The sequence below is a fragment of the Crinia signifera genome, chromosome 4 (assembly GCF_055691185.1).
Source record: "Crinia signifera chromosome 4, ASM5569118v1, whole genome shotgun sequence".
Classification (NCBI taxonomy): domain Eukaryota; kingdom Metazoa; phylum Chordata; class Amphibia; order Anura; family Myobatrachidae; genus Crinia; species Crinia signifera.
In genome coordinates, this window is record NC_139220.1 from 141,221,575 (window position 1) to 141,239,566 (window position 17,992).

At 44.8% G+C, this 17,992-nt stretch overlaps 1 protein-coding gene across 4 annotated transcripts in view; it reads left to right on the forward strand.

Moving 5' to 3' along the window:
- The first annotated feature begins 15,628 nt into the window (after positions 1 to 15,628).
- TAFA2 (TAFA chemokine like family member 2) overlaps positions 15,629 to 17,992 on the forward strand; it is a 209,893-nt gene continuing 207,529 nt past the window's right edge. The window contains exon 1 of one of the 4 annotated variants that reach the window (XM_083182631.1): positions 15,629 to 16,534. The gene's annotated coding sequence lies outside the window, so the exon portion shown is untranslated. Of the gene's footprint in view, positions 16,539 to 17,992 lie in introns of all 4 variants that reach the window. The other 3 variants (XM_083182629.1, XM_083182630.1, XM_083182628.1) reach the window with 3 other exon arrangements.

A 17,992-nucleotide genomic window follows, 5' to 3' on the forward strand; every position in this document is an offset into this window, starting at 1 on the left:
GAAACAGAATGTAACCAGGTAAGATGGTAGCTGGAGCAGGAACAACTGTGGGAGCGACAGGATACAAGCAGAACTGGAATCAGGTATAACTGGGATAACTCTCAGGTGCAAGACATTTGTTCAAGGCACTTATCTGTTCTGAGCCCTCTCCTTAAATACCCCTCAGTGGCAGCGGATTGGATGACTGCAGATGAAATCCTAAATGGGCAGCAGTGTTCACACTGGAGAGAGTTCCTGGGTCATGTGATATCGGGGATAGCGAACTGGAGCTTATAGGTCAGCTGATCCCCGGTGTCATGGAGGTGCCCATGCAGCACGACACCGGCGTGGGATGCCAAACCAGGACAGAGAGGTGACACGGACATCATGCAACTTACTGGAGTCGCTGGCAGTGCCAGCACCGGACCTGCGGTGCAACATGGAATACTGTGCTGGTAAGGCGCACGTGCGAGCACCAGGATCCCTGACATATATCGCACAGCTATGCAATGTATCATTTGTGGCCACATTTAGGCATGCTGTCATTGCAAGGATCCTCCATTGGGGGTTTGCATTCCCAAGGGAATGATCCGGCGAGCGGAGCGGCCTTGCCATGTACTGGTTGGGCCCGTGATGCCTAGCACCTATTGCTTGGCTCTACAAACACAGCGGTGTAGGGTCATTTTTCTTGTATGTACTCCCCATTAGTCAGTCCCCATAAGCTGGCAAATGTATCTCTATATTAATAATTGAATTAGCAAAAATTGCTAAATTACTACTCTAAAAAAATGTATGAATAGTATTTAGATTAAAAGACAACAATTACATGTACATGATTTTTATAAGCAATTATCTCACCAAATGTCCATATTATATTGCATAATATGATCTTGTTTCTATTCACACCTTCAGAGCCAAGATGTAATGTTTTGGACTTTCTACAAAGGACGAATATGAGCAGTCCAATGTACAGTATTGTGTAAAACAAGTACAGTAAATCACCTCTAGAGGAAGTACTTTTTGGTGCTGTAGTACATCCACTTTTTACACAGTCTTCAGTTCTGTGCGGTTAGGATGGTACAGCAGTCCTTTCCAAAGAGGTGAAATGTGATTCCAGATCATCACACACCCTCCCCTAAAATGCTTTGGCACGCCTGCATTTTCCTATGCACGCCTAGTGTTTTTCTCTGAAACGTCTGTCTTTTCCTTAAGACTCACACTAAACAGCTTGTTACCACCTCCAGGGGCCTACTTCCTGTCAATCACCTTGCGAACGGCTAGCAAACTAGCAAGATTTCTTTACTAGCAGGTGTCGCGTAAGCGTACCACGGGCCATACTCATGCACAGTATATAGATAATCAGCTGCTGTGCAAAATCAGGTCTGAATCGGGCCCAATATTTTGTATAAGATGTAGAAAATGAGTGGTATCATTAATATATGATTTTAATTTGGGTACTTGGCAGTGGCGGCTCTTACCATTATGGAGGGGGAGGGCTGCCGCAATGTGGGCCCCCCCTCCTCTGCCGTCCCTGGTCACCGCCGCCATCCCCGGACACTGCGCGCACCCCTGTCCCTGCACGGGGCTAGCGCATGCGCTGACCCAAGCTGACTTGATCGGGTTCCAGTGCATGCACAGTATGGTCTGCGGTACTGCGCATGCGCAGAACCCGTTTTGGGGGATGCCGCGCATTTGTGCAGAGAGGGGCATCCCGGAGGGAGGGAACACCTCCCGATAGGATGCCTTGAGTGACTGGCAGGTCAGACTTCCAATAGGAAGTCACTGCCAGTCACAGTGAAGCCAGTGTAGTCTCACAGACTGCATCTAGCGTTCACTTTAGGCAGAGACAGTGGCGGATTTTACCTGGTAAAAACTGCCACTGGTACTTGGGTTGTAGAAATATATCTACATAATAGGACAAAGTTAGTGTTCATTCTAGCACCCGCTATCTTTGAAAACCCATGCAGTTCCTGTTCCTTGCCTGGGGTGTTGCTGTCTGCTGTAGTGTTTCTAGCACATGTCTGGTTTGCATATCAATGCTGATATACAGACCACACTGTGCTAGAAGCACTACAGAAGACAGCGACACCCCAGGCAGGGAAGAGAAAATGCATGGGTTTTCAAAGATAGTGGGTGCTAGAATGAACACTAAAAGTATTAATTCTGGAAATAATAGGACCCCCGGGGGTGTGGTAAAGGATTTGTCAATTTTGGGTAAATTATAAATACATACACTAGGAATAGTGGGGTATGGTGAACTGGAAATCCTCCATGGAAAAAACGCCATCTGTCACTACTCCCTCCAAAGTGTACATCACCATGTCTAAGCGCTACTGTAACCTGTGTATGTTTCCTGTCACTCCGTGTATGACTACACGTGTATGCCCCTCTTTCACCCCATATATGTAACCCTGTGTGTCCGTCTTTCACCCATGGTATGCCCCTCTCTCACCCCGTTTATGTCCATCTTTGTGTATACCCATCTGTCACCCTTGTATGTGCCATTTTCACCAGTGTTCGGGATTCGTGTAATGACTGTCGGATTCCCGACTGCCTGTCAGTCATCCGCCACCCACTGCTTGCTTATTTGTATACAGTACTGTATGTGTATTTCAGAACCTTACCTATAAGAAAAGCAAGTCAAATACACTAATGTTTTGTTACATATTTACGCTTCATATCTCTTTGATGTTACAATTTTAATAGCAGGTTGGAAATATCAACCGTTAAGATCTCAAAACAAAGTCTATATTATAAAATGCACAGACAGCATTTGCAGTTAATGTTATAGGTTTATAGCATTTACTGCACATACAGTATATCACATACTGCACATACAGTATATCACATACTGTACTATAGAAATCATGGACACAGACTCAACTGAAACAATGCCAGGCTCAGACCAGGGGTAGATGTAGACTTTTCTTTGGGAGGGGGGTGGGGGGTTTTAACAATTAATCCTAACTCCCAGCACAGCAGCCACTTCCCATGGTTCTCACAGTGCCCAGGCTAATCTGCAGCTTGGCACTCAATAAATCTAGACTGTAGCAGACCGCATAATCAATATAAGATCTTTGAATCTGGTAAAGCTTCCATGCAAAGAATACAAGTAGCATAGTAGGGGATAGTGATCGCATCCACACAATGTTAGGGGTTTGGGGCGATTGCCCCCTCTGGATCCATCCATGCGCCAGACTAATATACAGGTGTACAGGGGAAATCTGTGATGGGCCCTAATGCCTGAGGGCCCCACCCCAACCTAAAAGGGACGTTCCATATTGAGCACCTAAATTAAACACGTAAGGCAGGCATGTCCAAACTATGGCCCTCCAGCTGTTTTGAAACTACACATCCCAGCATGCCTTGCAATCATTTTAGCATTCCCTAATAGCAAAACTGTGGCAAGGCATGATGGGACTTGTAGTTTTACAACATCTGGAGGGCCATAGTTTGGACATGCCTGACTTAAGGAGTAGGACCATTGCTAAGTATGGGGGCCTTGTTTGTTTCTACGGAAACAACACTAAGCCATCTTTCCTTCAAGTTTAGTTGTCCTGTCATACCCTGATCATCATTTGCATAATGAATGAACTGGTTTCTGACAATGACTGGGATGTCATTGTAGCTCTGGACTCCATTAGCCAGAAATAGTGGTGGGCTGTGCCTAGCTGCTGAATCTGAAAGTTCAGTGGCCTGTGACACTGTGGACAGTGGGGGTTATTCCGATTCAGTCGGAAAAAGGCACAATCACTCTCTAATGGACAAAACCATATGCACTGCAGGTGGGGCTAATGTAACATGTGCAAAGAGAGTTCGATTTGGGTGTTTTATTGTTTCTGTGCAGGGTAAATACTGGCTGCTTTATTTTTACACTTTAATATAGATATCAGTTTGAAGTACACCCCCACCCAAATCTAATTCTAATTCACATGTTTACATCAGCCCCACCTGCAGTGCACATGGTTTTGTCCATTAGAGAGTGATTGTGCCTTTCCGAGTGAATCAGAATAACCCCCAGTGTCAGGAAGGATCTATCTTTTTAAACCATTCACTCATTTAATATCAATTAGTTAGCGCTGCTACTTCTCTTTTGATATGTTTTTGTTTATCTTTGTGGGTTCTGACTATCCCTACCATTAGCAGCTGCTCTCTTTAGAAAACTTTAGAAATTCAGTACATATTATAGGTGCCTGCGATAATTTCTATTTCCGATTTTGACTATGCCTAGAGATAAACAGCAGGAGATCTCTAGCTGCGTAGGCAATATACGCTGTGTGTTACTGGTTTAGTGAATTTGCTTTGCCTGCACAGTCTCTTTTGTTGGATGATAGCGATGCCGCACGGCCGTGTCGCTATCACACGTAGTGATTTTGGCTTACTTGCTAGCCGATTTTGACTTTCTAGAAATTTCAAAATCGCACAGCCAAATCGCACCTTGTGTACACCCATTACAGACCATACAAAATCTCTGGAATCACATATACCACAACATAGTTTTAGATGGCAATAAGCGCCTAAAAACATCTTTCTCTAATTCAAGCAAAATAAAGAAAATAACAGCTTTCTTTCCCTTCAACTCTTACATTACTTATTATTTGCACAAAAATATAAATTATTAGTTGCACAAATTTTTCTGTCTTTTTAACCTTTGTAGCGTGCCCACCTTAGCTGTCTCAAGTGGTACAGATGGAGCCAGCCAGACAGTGCTGCTTGAGGCTAGCGGGGAGCGTGGCCAACAGACGGGGATGCACGAGCGCCCCACACGCTTGTGCGTCCCATTGCCGAGAACGAGATGCATGAGCATCTAGTGTGCACGCACCCCATTCTGGCAGACGGGGCATGCTGGCGGTTGATGGCGATCAGATCGCCAGGAGCTGCTCTAATTCATGGATGGGATTAAATATACCTGGGCCAGGCTGTTTTTTCAGGACCTTTGCATGAGCATTAGGACTCTGCAACCACCGCAGTTTGTGTAATCTGCTGTAGTTGTGCTCTATTCCATCCAGGACAGCAGTTCCCAAACTTTTTTGAATCAAGGCACCCTAGAGCATCAAAATGTTTTCAAGGCACCCCTAGGCCAAATGCTTCTTATTGAGAAATTTAGAAAAAAAAATATTAAATTAAGTACATTGTGTGTATATTATATGTCACAGTTATCTGGTGAGGGACAGGACTTGCTCCTGTTTGTCCACATATATTATGATTGGCAGCCACCAGCACTTGTTTTGCCTGTTACGTTGACCATTAATAATATGAATTGATCCTGGTCCACCTGGCACCCCTGCAAGTGTCCTGAAGCACCCAGGGAGCATAGGCACACAGTTTGGGAACCACTGATCCAGGGTAATCTTACATAGTACACCCAAGACGGCTACCTCCTCTGGTACCTTTCATGGATAGAATATATAACGCCTGGACCTGGACTCTACTTATTTGCTCTAGGGCAGTGGTTCCCAAACTGTGTGCCGTGGCTCCCTGGGGTGCCTCGGGACACATGCAGGGGTGCCGCGGCTTGGTGGTCCAGGACCAACTCAAACTATTAATGGTTAATTATTTAGGAGCAAAACCAGTGCTGGTGGCTGCCAATCATAGAATGTGTACAAACAAAAGCAAATCCTGCCCTTTACCACATAACTGCCTCTAAGAATCGCATATAAACCCAATCTAATTAATTTTTTTTGGACCTAGGGGTGCCGTGAAAAAAATTCTGATTCTCTAGGGTGCCGTGAATCAAAAAAGATTGGGAACCTCTGCTCTAGGGGTTTCATTCTTTGTGGTTATCTACTTCTAAAATCTTTTGTAAAAAATGTTAAGTATTTTTATGTCTATGAATTGACTTTGAGCCCTGCTGGAAAAAAGAGCTTTATTAATGTTCTTATTCTTATTAGACATATATGCAGTATTATCACTAGTGATATTGACAAGGTTGCCGGATTTCACCAGGTGTAACCTCAATCAGCAAATAATGGTGCCTGTATGAGAGTTGGCTTGTACAGCAGCTTGCAGCACTAGGAAACTAAGGGCCTGATTCAGACCTGTTCGCTAGGCTGCGTATGTTGCGGCCACAGCCCCCCCACGCTGCGCAAATCCCCACATTTGTATTAGAGAGTATGTGTACGCTTACACTTCCCCTCGCATGTGCCCAAATGGAGGAAAAATTATTCGATGGTTGCTGACCATGGAATGATTTCTGCTAGTCAATACTTACTTTTCAGGTGGCCTCTGATCTCCGAGTTCGGAGAAGGTGCTGACGTCATGTTAAGTCAGCCACCCACTCTGAGCAGGCATCGACATGCCTGCATTCCCAGGGGAGTGCTGATCATTTTTGTGGGAATGTCCTGACAGTGCAAACACCCCGGTGAGTGGGTGTTCATATGGGGGTTTGCGTATATTCACGATTGTGCAGACCCCGAACATAGGGGAAGAGGCTAAATTCAAACCCGTACGACCGGGCATTGTATGATCTCTATAGTATATAATGGAATGGTTACTGCAGTAGGGACCCTCTGTATGAAATATGGGGGAACATAGGATTGTGTGTGAAAAACAGTGAAAAACTTGTTAAGATGAGGTGAATGAAAGATAAAGTACTCCTCTATAAATATGAACATATGCTGGGGGAAATGTATCAAATCTTGGAGAGAGATACAGTGGAGAGAGATAATGTACTAACCAATCCTCTTCTAGGTGTGGATTAAGAGATCAACAGTGTCTAGATAAACATTCAATAGGTTGACACCAGATGGACTGCAGTCAATAGGTCATCAGGATCAAAAGGTTGACATGGTCAAAAAGACAACAGTTAAGTGGTCAACACTTACTTAGGTTTATAAGGTAAAAAGGTCAATGCATATTTTTGCCCTAATCCTAACCCTAGTCCAAAACCGAGCACTCCCTCTTGTGCCTTACCCTAACTGACACCTTCTGCAGCCTAACCTTAACCCTAAGGCAGTGACGTAACTTGAGGCTCTGCAGACCACCTGCATGTAAAGTACAGTAGCACGTGTGGTGCACCTGTACAGGGGCGGATCCAGAAATAATGATAGGGGAAGGGGTGGATAGTGGCACCAGAGTGCACACACTCTCAGAAAAGGGGTGTGGGTTCATGACAAAGGGCATGGCCTCACAGGTTCTGGATGACTGAGAAATACAGAATAAAAGGGAGAGGCAGTGGGTGATGGGGAGAGAGAGGATGAGAAGCAGGGGGTGACTGACAAGCTGTGGAGGACAAAGAAAGGGTAACACCGAGAGAGACATGACAAAAAAGCAGTGGTTAATAGGGAGAGGTAGAGGGTGACCAAAAGTGGGTGAAGCGGAGAGGTAGAGGGTGATGAAGAGAGGATGATAAGTAGAGGATGACATGGAAAGGCAGAGGGTGGACAGTAGGTGAAAGGAAGGGGCAGTGTGTGTGAGGCAAAGGCTGGTCTCTATATGAGGGTATACAGGGGGTAAATTGGGCTGATTGGGTTCGCTAAAGCATGAAAGAATGGAAATATAAGTGGGAGAGATAGCCAGAAATAAACATGGGGGTTAAACAAGAGCTGAGAGAAGCAAGAGAGAAAAGGGGAAGGAAAAGGAAAGGAAGAGAAAAAGGGGGCGAAAGAGAAAGGATAAAGAGAGCAGAGAGAGATGGAGAGCAGTGAGTAGCGGGTCCTGTCACCTGTTCCTGTGAGCAGCGGGTCCCGCCAGACTGTTCTTGGAAGCAGCAGTTTGTCATCAGAGTATCACCCGCAGCAGCTGCTCAAGATTTATGCACCGGCCACTAGTTCGTGAGATCAAGCCCTGGCAATATAGGAAGTAAGAGGCAGAGCTGGGGAGAGCATGTGAGCAGACTTTCTGGGACAGTTCGTACTTCGTTGTGGCTCACAGTGTACTGGTGCTGTGGGCATCTTCATTGGGCGGATTCAATAAAAAAAAACAAGGCCCCCCTAAATGTCACCACTGCATATGTAGTATATTGGCTCTATACCAGGAGCCCTGCTAATATCTGTAATAGAAGACAGGCTTCTGTCTGATACAACTCAGCCTGCACTGCAGCAAGCAATGCTACTGGACTCTAAGATGATATGCACAGGTGAATGTTGGCACACAACATATTTGGGATGGGGGGCACCAAACTTCAACTTGCCTCAAGGTGACTGAGATAAACATAAACCTCTGCCCTAAGCTCTGCCTATCCTTAACTATCCTCACCCGCAGCCCATCCCTAACCTTCCCTCAAGTGCCTAACCCTAACCACTAACCTTACTTTAAAAATCCCCAAAAACCATGTGTCAACCTTTTTTTTGTGTCACTTTCAATTATTTGCAGTTCCGTAACCTAGCAATACACAGCTGCATATGCATTTGCATACAAACATGAATCATGCCCTTGGTATGGCTCTGTTTACTGTATATTATGCTATGCAACTGATAGTTTCAATATTTCTACCGTGCGCATCTCATGCACACGTGTTCCCTCCGGCGGCTGGCGGGGGATGGCGGCTGGCGAATCTTCCGCCATCCCCTGCAAAGCTGCGACCCACTCCATCTGTTTGTACAGTAGCTTGGATAATCTATGGACAGCATGTAAACCCATAACATTTTAGTCAATGTGGAATGTGCAGTCATTTTTTATAGTATAAAAGAGGTAGTAAATCCTTAGCACTGAAAATTATCTTGAAAATCCTAAAAAGTTTATTGATGATTGCAAGAAACATCACATGCATCAACACAATATGCCATTCACAAAGGGAAAGAGGTAAATCTATTGATTTCGCTAAAGCTTTTGACACAGTGCATCGTAAAAGGTTATTGATAAAACTAGGTAGTTTAGGCGTAGGAGATCAAATTTGTAATTGGATTAGAAACTGGTTGCACAATCGGGTACAGAGAGTGGTGGTAAAGGGCATACATTTAAGTTGGGGTAAGGTCCAAAGTGGAGTCCCACTATGTTCAATTTTGGGACCCACCTATATTCATTAATGATATAGGTAATGACATAGGCCCTTATTCAGATCTGAGCTCAGTACAAATTTGTTTGGAAAATGGGCAAAACCATGTGCACTGCAGGTGGGGCAGATGTAACATGTATAGAGAGAGTTAGATTCGTGTGAGTTATTTTGTTTATGTGCAGGGTAAACACTGGCTGCGTTATTTTTATACTGCAATTTAGATTTCAGTTTCAGCACACCCCACCCAAATGTAACTCTCTCTGCACATGTTACATCTGCCCCACCTGCAGTCAGAGGCGTAGGGAGGGCGGAGCCACTGGAGCTCATGCTCCGGGCGCTGATTGGTGGAATGGCGCCGCCGGCCCTCCCCCCCTCCGCAAATGATCCCCTGCAAGTATCATACTAACTACACTAATGGCGGGCAGCATGTGCCGGCAGCTGCCGTGCCCGGCGCCTAGCTGCTGGTCCTGTCAATGAGGGTACCTACAGCCTGATGTCTGTTGCTGGACACTGCTTGAGATCAGACAGGGCTGCAGCTCTGAGCACAGCCCACAGACACAGGCATGACGCTGGTGCAGGCTGCTTGTGTTCTCCGGGGCTGCAGACAGAGGATCAGAGGCTCACAGTGCCGGGGAAGCAGCTCGCGTCTGGCACTTCTCACCTGCCAGCTCGGACAGCCAGCGTCTCCCTCCGTAACTGTAAAGTATTAACTTTAACCTTTGACTCAGTGGCGGAACTACCGAGGGTGCAGGGGGTGCAGCTGCTATGGGGCCCGGCGGCTGGGGGGGCCCGAGACACAGCAAGCACTCCCCTGCACCGTTTTTATTATTTTTATAATTTTTTCAGAAAGCCGCTACCTGCCAGTGGGGGGGTTTGCGCCGTGCGCTGTGTTCGCATCACAGTAAGGAGCCAGGCAGAGGGGAGGGGGGCTGCGCCGTGTGCTGTGTGCTTTCCCCGCGTCACAGTAAGAAGCCAGGCAGAGGGGAGGGGGCTGCGCCGTGCGCTGTGCTCTCTGTGCTCACGGAGGAGAAAGTAGCCGAGTGGTGAGCTTCGGAGGTTTGCTCCCTGCTTGCGGTGTAAAGACGGAGCTGGACAGGATGGATGGAGTGGGGGTCGCACCGCGTCGCGATGTGCCGGGCCCGCCCGTGAAGAGAGACTCTGGAAGTCCAGGCAGCCCCACCCACCTGAATCCGACCGGACGAATGCTGCCACGAGGGACTGGCTAGTGGCTTTGGCAGTGGGACAGGCAGTGAGGGCGGCTGAGGGAGGACTTATGCAGCTGCTTCTTATTTCTGGTGAGCTCAGCAAAATACATTACTGTATGTCTGTATACCTCCCAACATGTCCCTCTCCAGGAGGGACATAATGCTCTGTTCCTGGGTTTGCCTCTTCATTTATGATTGCCATCACCTGTGCTGAGACAGCTTTCTGATCAATTAACCTGTTCTAAACAGGTGATGGCAATTATAAATGAAGAGGAAAGTACAGGAACAGAGCATTTTGTCCCTCCTGGAGACAGTGGCGCAACTAAGTTCCCCCCCCCCCCGCCGCCGCCCCCGCCCCGCCAAGCACCCCCAATCCCCCACCGCCCATGCAAACCAAACCCCCCCAATCCCTTTCAGCCTTACCTATCGCGCTGGTCCCGGCGGCTCCGTTCTTATTCTGCTGAGGACCACCACAAAATGGCCGCCCCCATACAGCAGACAGTTTCAGAGAACTGTGTGCTATATGGGGGCGGCCATTTTGTGGTGGTCCTCAGCAGAAGAACGGAGCCGCCGGGACCAGCGAGATAGGTAAGTCTGCGGGGGATTGGGGGGGTGTAACTATAGCACCGCAGCCCCCGGTGCCCCCACATGCACAGCGCCCGCCGCGGTGGCGGGGGCTGCAGTGCTATAGTTACGCCGCTTTCTACTATATAGCAATATCAATATAAAAGATCCACTGATTTGTGTGACTGCAGTGTGCCGCATAATATGTAATGGGCAATGCGGTGTGCCGCATAATGTGTAATGGGCATTGCGGTGTGCCGCATAATGTGTAATGGGCATTACGGTGTGCTGCATAATGTGTAATGGGCTTATCGGTGTGCCACATAATATGTAATGGGCAATGCGGTGTGCCAAATAATGTGTAATGGGCAATGCGGTGTGCCGTATAATGTGTAATGGGCAATGCGGTGTGCCGCATAATGTGTAATGGGCTTTGCGGTGTGTCACATAATGTGTAATGGGCTTATCGGTGTGTCACATAATGTGTAATGGGCAATGCGGTGTGTCCCATAATGTGTAATGGGCAATACGGTGTGCCGCATAATGTGTAATGGGCAATGCGGTGTGCCGTAAAATGTGTAATGGGCAATGCGGTGTGCCGCATAATGTGTAATGGGCTTTGCGGTGTGTCGCATAATGTGTAATGGGCTTATCGGTGTGTCACATAATGTGTAATGGGCAATGCGGTGTGTCCCATAATGTGTAATGGGCAATACGGTGTGCCGCATAATGTGTAATGGCCAATGCGGTGTGCCGTATAATGTGTAATGGGCAATGCGGTGTGCCGCATAATGTGTGAGGGGCATTGCGGTGTGTCGCATAATGTGTGAGGGGCATTGCGGTGTGTCACATAATGCGTAATGGGCTTATCGGTGTGTCACATAATGTGTAATGGGCAATGCGGTGTGCCACATAATGTGTAATGGGCAATACGGTGTGCCGCATAATGTGTAATGGGCAATGCGGTGTGTCGCATAATGTGTAATGGGCAATACGGTGTGCCGCATAATGTGTAATGGGCAATGCGGTGTGCTGTATAATGTGTAATGGGCATTGCGGTGTGTCGCATAATGTGTAATGGGCAATACGGTGTGCCGCATAATGTGTAATGGGCAATGCGGTTTGCCGCATAAGGTGTAATGGGCATTGCGGTGTGTCCCATAATGTGTAATGGGCATTGCGGTGTGTTCCATAATGTGTAATGGGCATTGCGGTGTGTTCCATAATGTGTAATTCGCATTGCGGTGTGTCCCATAATGTGTAATGGGCATTGCGGTGTGTCCCATAATGTGTAATGGGCATTGCGGTGTGTCGGGTAATGAGCTTTGTGGTGTGCTGCATTAATGTGTGAGGGACTTTGCAGTGTGTCACATCATTTGTAAGAAGTATTACTCCTTGAAGCGAAGCCACATACTTTTTTTGGAATGGGTGCATTTTTTTTTTTTTTTTATATCACACTAATGGCGGTCACACATGGTGCGATGTGCTCTGGTAGAGACCTGAGTGAGGGGGGCCCCATTATAAATTTTGCTATGGGGCCCTCAAAGTTCTAGTTACGCCTCTGCTTTGACTTGTGCACACACATCAGCGGACCCCCAGTATTGCCGCTGATGAGTGCACACAGATGGGAGGGAGGAGGGGGAGTGAGGGGAGGAAGCTACAAAGCTCTGTCCCTTAATTAAAGTAAGCATTCCCCCAAATACAGAAGTAAGAGACACAGGATAATGTGGTGGTGTTATCATCACTAGGGTGCCTTTCCGTTACAGGGTCTTATATAGCGCAGCAGATTCCGTTACAGTGTCTTATATAGAGCAGCAGATTCCGTTTAAGCATCTTATATAGCGCAGCAGATTCCGTTTCAGCGTCTTATATAGTGCAGCAGATTCCGTTACAGTGTCTTGTATAGCGCAGCAGATTCCGTTACAGTGTCTTATATAGCGCAGTAGATTCCGTTATAGTGTCTTATATAGCGCAGCAGATTCCGTTATAGCGTCTTATATAGCGCAGCAGATTCCGTTACAGCGTCTTATATAGCGCAGCAGATTCCGTTACAGTGTCTTATATAGTGCAGCAGATTCCGTTACAGTGTCTTATATTGCGCAGCAGATTCCGTTACAGTGTCTTATATAGCGCAGCAGATTCAGTTACAGTGTCTTATATAGCGCAGTAGATTCCGTTATAGCGTCTTATATAGCGCAGCAGATTCAGTTACAGCGTCTTATATAGCGCAGCAGATTCCGTTACAGTGTCTTATATAGCGCAGCAGATTCCGTTACAGTGTCTTATATAGCGCAGCAGATTCCGTTACAGTGTCTTATATAGCGCAGCAGATTCCGTTACAGTGTCTTATATAGCGCAGCAGGTTCCGTTACAGCGTCTTATATAGCGCAGCAGATTCCGTTACAGTGTCTTATATAGCGCAGCAGATTCCGTTACAGTGTCTTATATAGCAAGGCAGATTCCGTTACAGCGTCTTATATAGTGCAGCAGATTCCGTTACAGTGTCTTATATAGCGCAGCAGATTCCGTTACAGCATCTTATATAGTGCAGCAGATTCCGTTACAGTGTCTTATATAGTGCAGCAGATTCCATTACAGTGTCTTATATATTTCATATATGCCCTTGCTCCAGGCACCATGGCACCTAGCTACACCGCTGCCTGCAGTGCACATGGTTTTGCCCATTTTCCCAACAAATTTGTACTAAGCTCAGATCTGAATAGGGCCCATAGGGAGTAAAATTGCAATATTTGCGGATGACACAAAAGTGAGTAGGAAAATTGACTCAGGATAGGCTATAGATACCTTCTCCTCCTCAATAAAAGGAGACTTTTATCAGTTATATTTTATTAAGTGTATTCATATAATTTGTTTTCTATGTATGTATCGGCTCGTACTTATTATATTGGATAATAAATTGTATATGATATATTGCTAATCTATGTTTGTTACTGTATCCTATAAATGTTATTTTTTAATTTACTACTTTTTTTGTTGAGGATATAGATAACCTACAAAGTGACTTAATTAAACTGGAAAGGTGGAAAATGTGGGTTAATGTTCAAAAATGTAAAGTTATTCATTATGGAAACAAAGCTACTTATAGGCTCAATGCAGTTAATATAGGGAATTCTGCAGTGGAGAAGGGGTCATCATAGATAATAAATTGAGTAATAGTACACACGACTCAAGTGCAGCAGCAAAAGCAAACTGGACACTGGCATGCATTATAGGGGAATGGATTCAAGGGATGCCAATGTGATGGTGCCTCTTTACAATGCATTGATGAGACCACACTTGGTATACTGAGTTCAGTTCTGGGTGCCGCACCTTAAAAAGAACATTAATGAATTGGAACAGGTACAGTGAAGGGTGACTATTAAAAGATCACAAATCACTAGAATACAAAGATAGGCTAACCGGGCCGAATATGTTTTCACTGGAGAAACGGAGGTTGAGAGGAGATATGATTAGGGGTTGGGATTGTTTGGTCTACAGCATGTTGGTCAACAAGCATTAGGTCGACATGGGTCTAGGTCGACATGGGTTTAGGTTGACAGCTCATTAGATCGACACAAGCATTAGGTCAACAGTGTCTAGTTTGACAGTCAAAAGGTTGACATGGGGTTTTTCACTGAATGCCCGAATGTCAACACAGTCGACATGGACACAGTTTCCAGTGCACCGCATCACTCGCAATGCTTCGGGCACACTATTTTATTCTCCCACCACGCCCTAGTGGATGGTAGGGCATGAAATACCACCTGTCGGCACATGTCGGCTCAAAAAACAGTGAAAAACCCCATGTTGACCTTTTGACTGTCACCCTAGACATTGTCGACCTAATGCTTGTGTCGACCTAATGACCTGTCAACCTTGACCCATGTCGACCTATCCCCATGTCAACCTAACGGTGTCGACCCAATGCTTGTCGACCAACATGCTGTAGATCAAATGACCGTATTTCATGATTAGTATGTTCAAATACAGGATTGGGAATCATAAGGAGCTGGGAGATGATCTGTTTAGTAACATGACTATACTTTGGACACTTGGGTATGGAATGAGGCTCTAGGAAAATAAAATCCTTACTGAATTAAAAAGAGGATTCTTTACCATTAGAGCAGTACATTTCTGGAACTCATTGATGATGGGGCTGATTACAGCAACTACTGTGCCACTAAAGGAATCATATAAATGACTTAAACTGGCCATACATCTACACATTGATTGTCAGATCTGGCTGGTTGGAACAAAAATCCAGTAATATCTGAATTACAGTTTTTGGCAGTTTTCCAGCATTTCAAAGCAAACGGTCAACTGTCATCTGCTCTCATCCATTACCAGGTTTTTGTTCCAAACAGCCAGATCGGACAATAAATCTGTAGATGTATGGCCAGCTTTACTCAAGTCAGTAGTTACAAAAAAAATAGGTTGAACTTGATGGACTAACATCTTTTTTTCAACCATAATTACTATGTTACAATTTCTGAGCAGCCATCTTTATTCATTTGTCTAAAACCCAGCATATACTGTATGTTACACTTATAATGTAAATGTAGCTTATAAACCCTTTGTAGTACATACGCATGTACATCTACAGCAAAGCCTCCCAGCACACCTCTCTTTGTACTATTTTTTTTATTGTCCAGTTATATTAAGAAAACAGGTCATTTAAATGTAGGCATGGGTAATTATGTAGACTATTAGAGCTTCCAGAATTGAATTAGTGCTGTTTTAACAAACAAAAAATATAAATCCCATATATAGCCACTGGAGGGAGACATAGTACAGGATTTGCTATCGTGCCAATTTATTATTCCACCAGGTGTCTTGAATACTGTATCTGCTTAATGAACTGCAGATGAAATCCTGATTTGTTGATCTATTCAGCAAGATAATCTAAACTTTGCAACTAAACATAGATTTTGCATTACTCAAATATTTGTTAAAACATGTAATGAAGAACTAGCTTCCCTCCACTTCCCAGCAGTTTGCACCAATATTTAGGAATCCCCACCCCCCTTTGTAATTGCTGTGCTGGTAGATTTGTCAGACTGTTAGTTAATGTGTTTGAGCTCGATGAGTATATAGAATGCTGCCAAGAGATAGTCAGATGATATGTTTGTGTTCATTTTAATTCTAGCACTCCTCCCCCCTCATCTGTGTGTGCTGAATCGGTCCTGTAGTATTGACTGACTACGAGACATGATGTTCCACAATTTTTCCTGGGAGTTGCAGTAGTTCTTGGAGAAATTCTTTCAGGGGAAGGTAAGAAACTAGAATCACAGAAATGGATCTAATGATGCCTGTCCTATGAATGTGCAGCACTACCCCTTGCAATTGTCTGTACCCTATGTGAATCACCTTGTGCCAGGACTTTCCACACCTTGCTACACAGGCACTCCTGTCTGATAACCATGCCACAGAGCTGGGAATAGTGCTGCAGGTGGATGCTCATCCCTGTAATCAATTTTCCCAGGAGGATCAAAGGAAAAACAACATGTAAACGACCGAATAGAACACAGCAGATGTCGAATGAGATAACAGTGATATTGCTGCAGTTGGTTGTAGCTGGGTATCCATTATAGTACACGTGTACTGGACAGGTCGGGGAGCCTGCAACCAAACACTCTTCTGTCTTTTGCATAGACTCTATCTATTAACTAAATAGCAGAACCAGCATTTCCATAGCTCATATTAGAACTGAAAGCTGTTTTTTTCTGGAAGACTGAAGTCTGTAGATGGATGTTACAGTTTATTGGGAATACATTGGCATGCTGTGGAGATAAGACTTATTTCAGCACCCTGGACCTAAACGGAGTCTGCAGCTGTCAACTTGAGAAAGCAGGTAGGTGAGTCTCTCCCCCGCAGTAAGGGAACGGGGTAATGCCTTTGCCATATAGTTCTGTCTGATGTATTTAAGTACAAGCATTTCAGCATTGTCACTCTTTTTGCTGTGTAAGAAAAGTGTGAGCAGTTTGTTAAAGTAATATATTAATGTGAATATGATACAATTGCTAAATGGTAGCAATTTACAATACATGGTGCATTGCATTTTTTTCTCTTGATTAGTATGCTTGAGTTGGGTATTAATTGATTCTAGGTGGTTACTTTATGCTATAGGTCATCGATAATTTGGGCACGATTTTAGACAATTAATGCTGGAACAGGGCAGGCCTCCTGCAGAATATGACACAAGCAGGTGGAGTTCAGGGGACAGCAATTAATCATAAGAGTGTATTTAATGACAGGATGTATTTACATTGACTCTGGCAAACACAGTATTTTGTGAGTTTCTATCCTGTCACCTATAACTCTACCTGACTTCTCATATTTTCATTACTCAAGATGTCAAGGTGTGAGCTGAAAAAGCTGCTGGTGAATACTTGTTATTGACTTTTATCATAATGGAGAATTTGGCTATTACACTTGAGTGTAGTGGTGCTCTTGTCTATTGGACTATAAACTGCTAAATGATAATATATTGATTTAAATCAATGTTGGCTAATGGTATTTTATTTACAGCATTCAAGTTATAATGCATGTCTTACTACCGACATCAATAAATTACTAGGCATTTACAAGGTTTATTTTTACTTCAGTTTATTGTAGCGCACATCTGTTTTCTCAATTGTCCTATAAATTAACCAAAGCAAACTTTTCTCTCTGAAATAACTTGCACAGATGAGCTTTCAATTAAAATAACATATTTTAGAGGCTTGTGCAGAAGTGTTTGCAAAATGGACATAAGATTGTAAAAACTGCTCTGTGGGCAGCAGTTGGGCCCGGTTTATACCAGGGCATCATCATGAGATATATTTGCATCTGCCCTCTCTGTAAAGCTGCCCATACATATACAGATTTATTGTCTGGTCTGGCTGGTTGGAACAAAAACCTGGTAATGGATGAGAGCAAATGACAGTTGACCATTTGCTTTGAAATGCTGGAAAACCTGTCATTCAGATATCACCAGGTTTTAGTTCCAACCAGACAGATCTGACAATCAATCTGTAGATGTATGGCCAGCTTTAGATAATACATATGTCTCCTAGCAGGCGTATACTCTACATTGATTTCAGTAGGTCTAAATGAGCCACATTGGTGTGAACACGCCCTTACTCTACTTACATTATTACATTGTTCCTGTTCCTCTCGTCATAAGGAGGCATAAGTGCCAGGAATGCATTAGTCTGCCTAGGCATAGCCATTCTCTGTGTGAGCATGCACAGTGGGAATCTGTGCTGCACAGTGTGTGTGCTAGACAAACTGACCACTTGAACTTGAATCAGGCTCTTAAATTACAGTA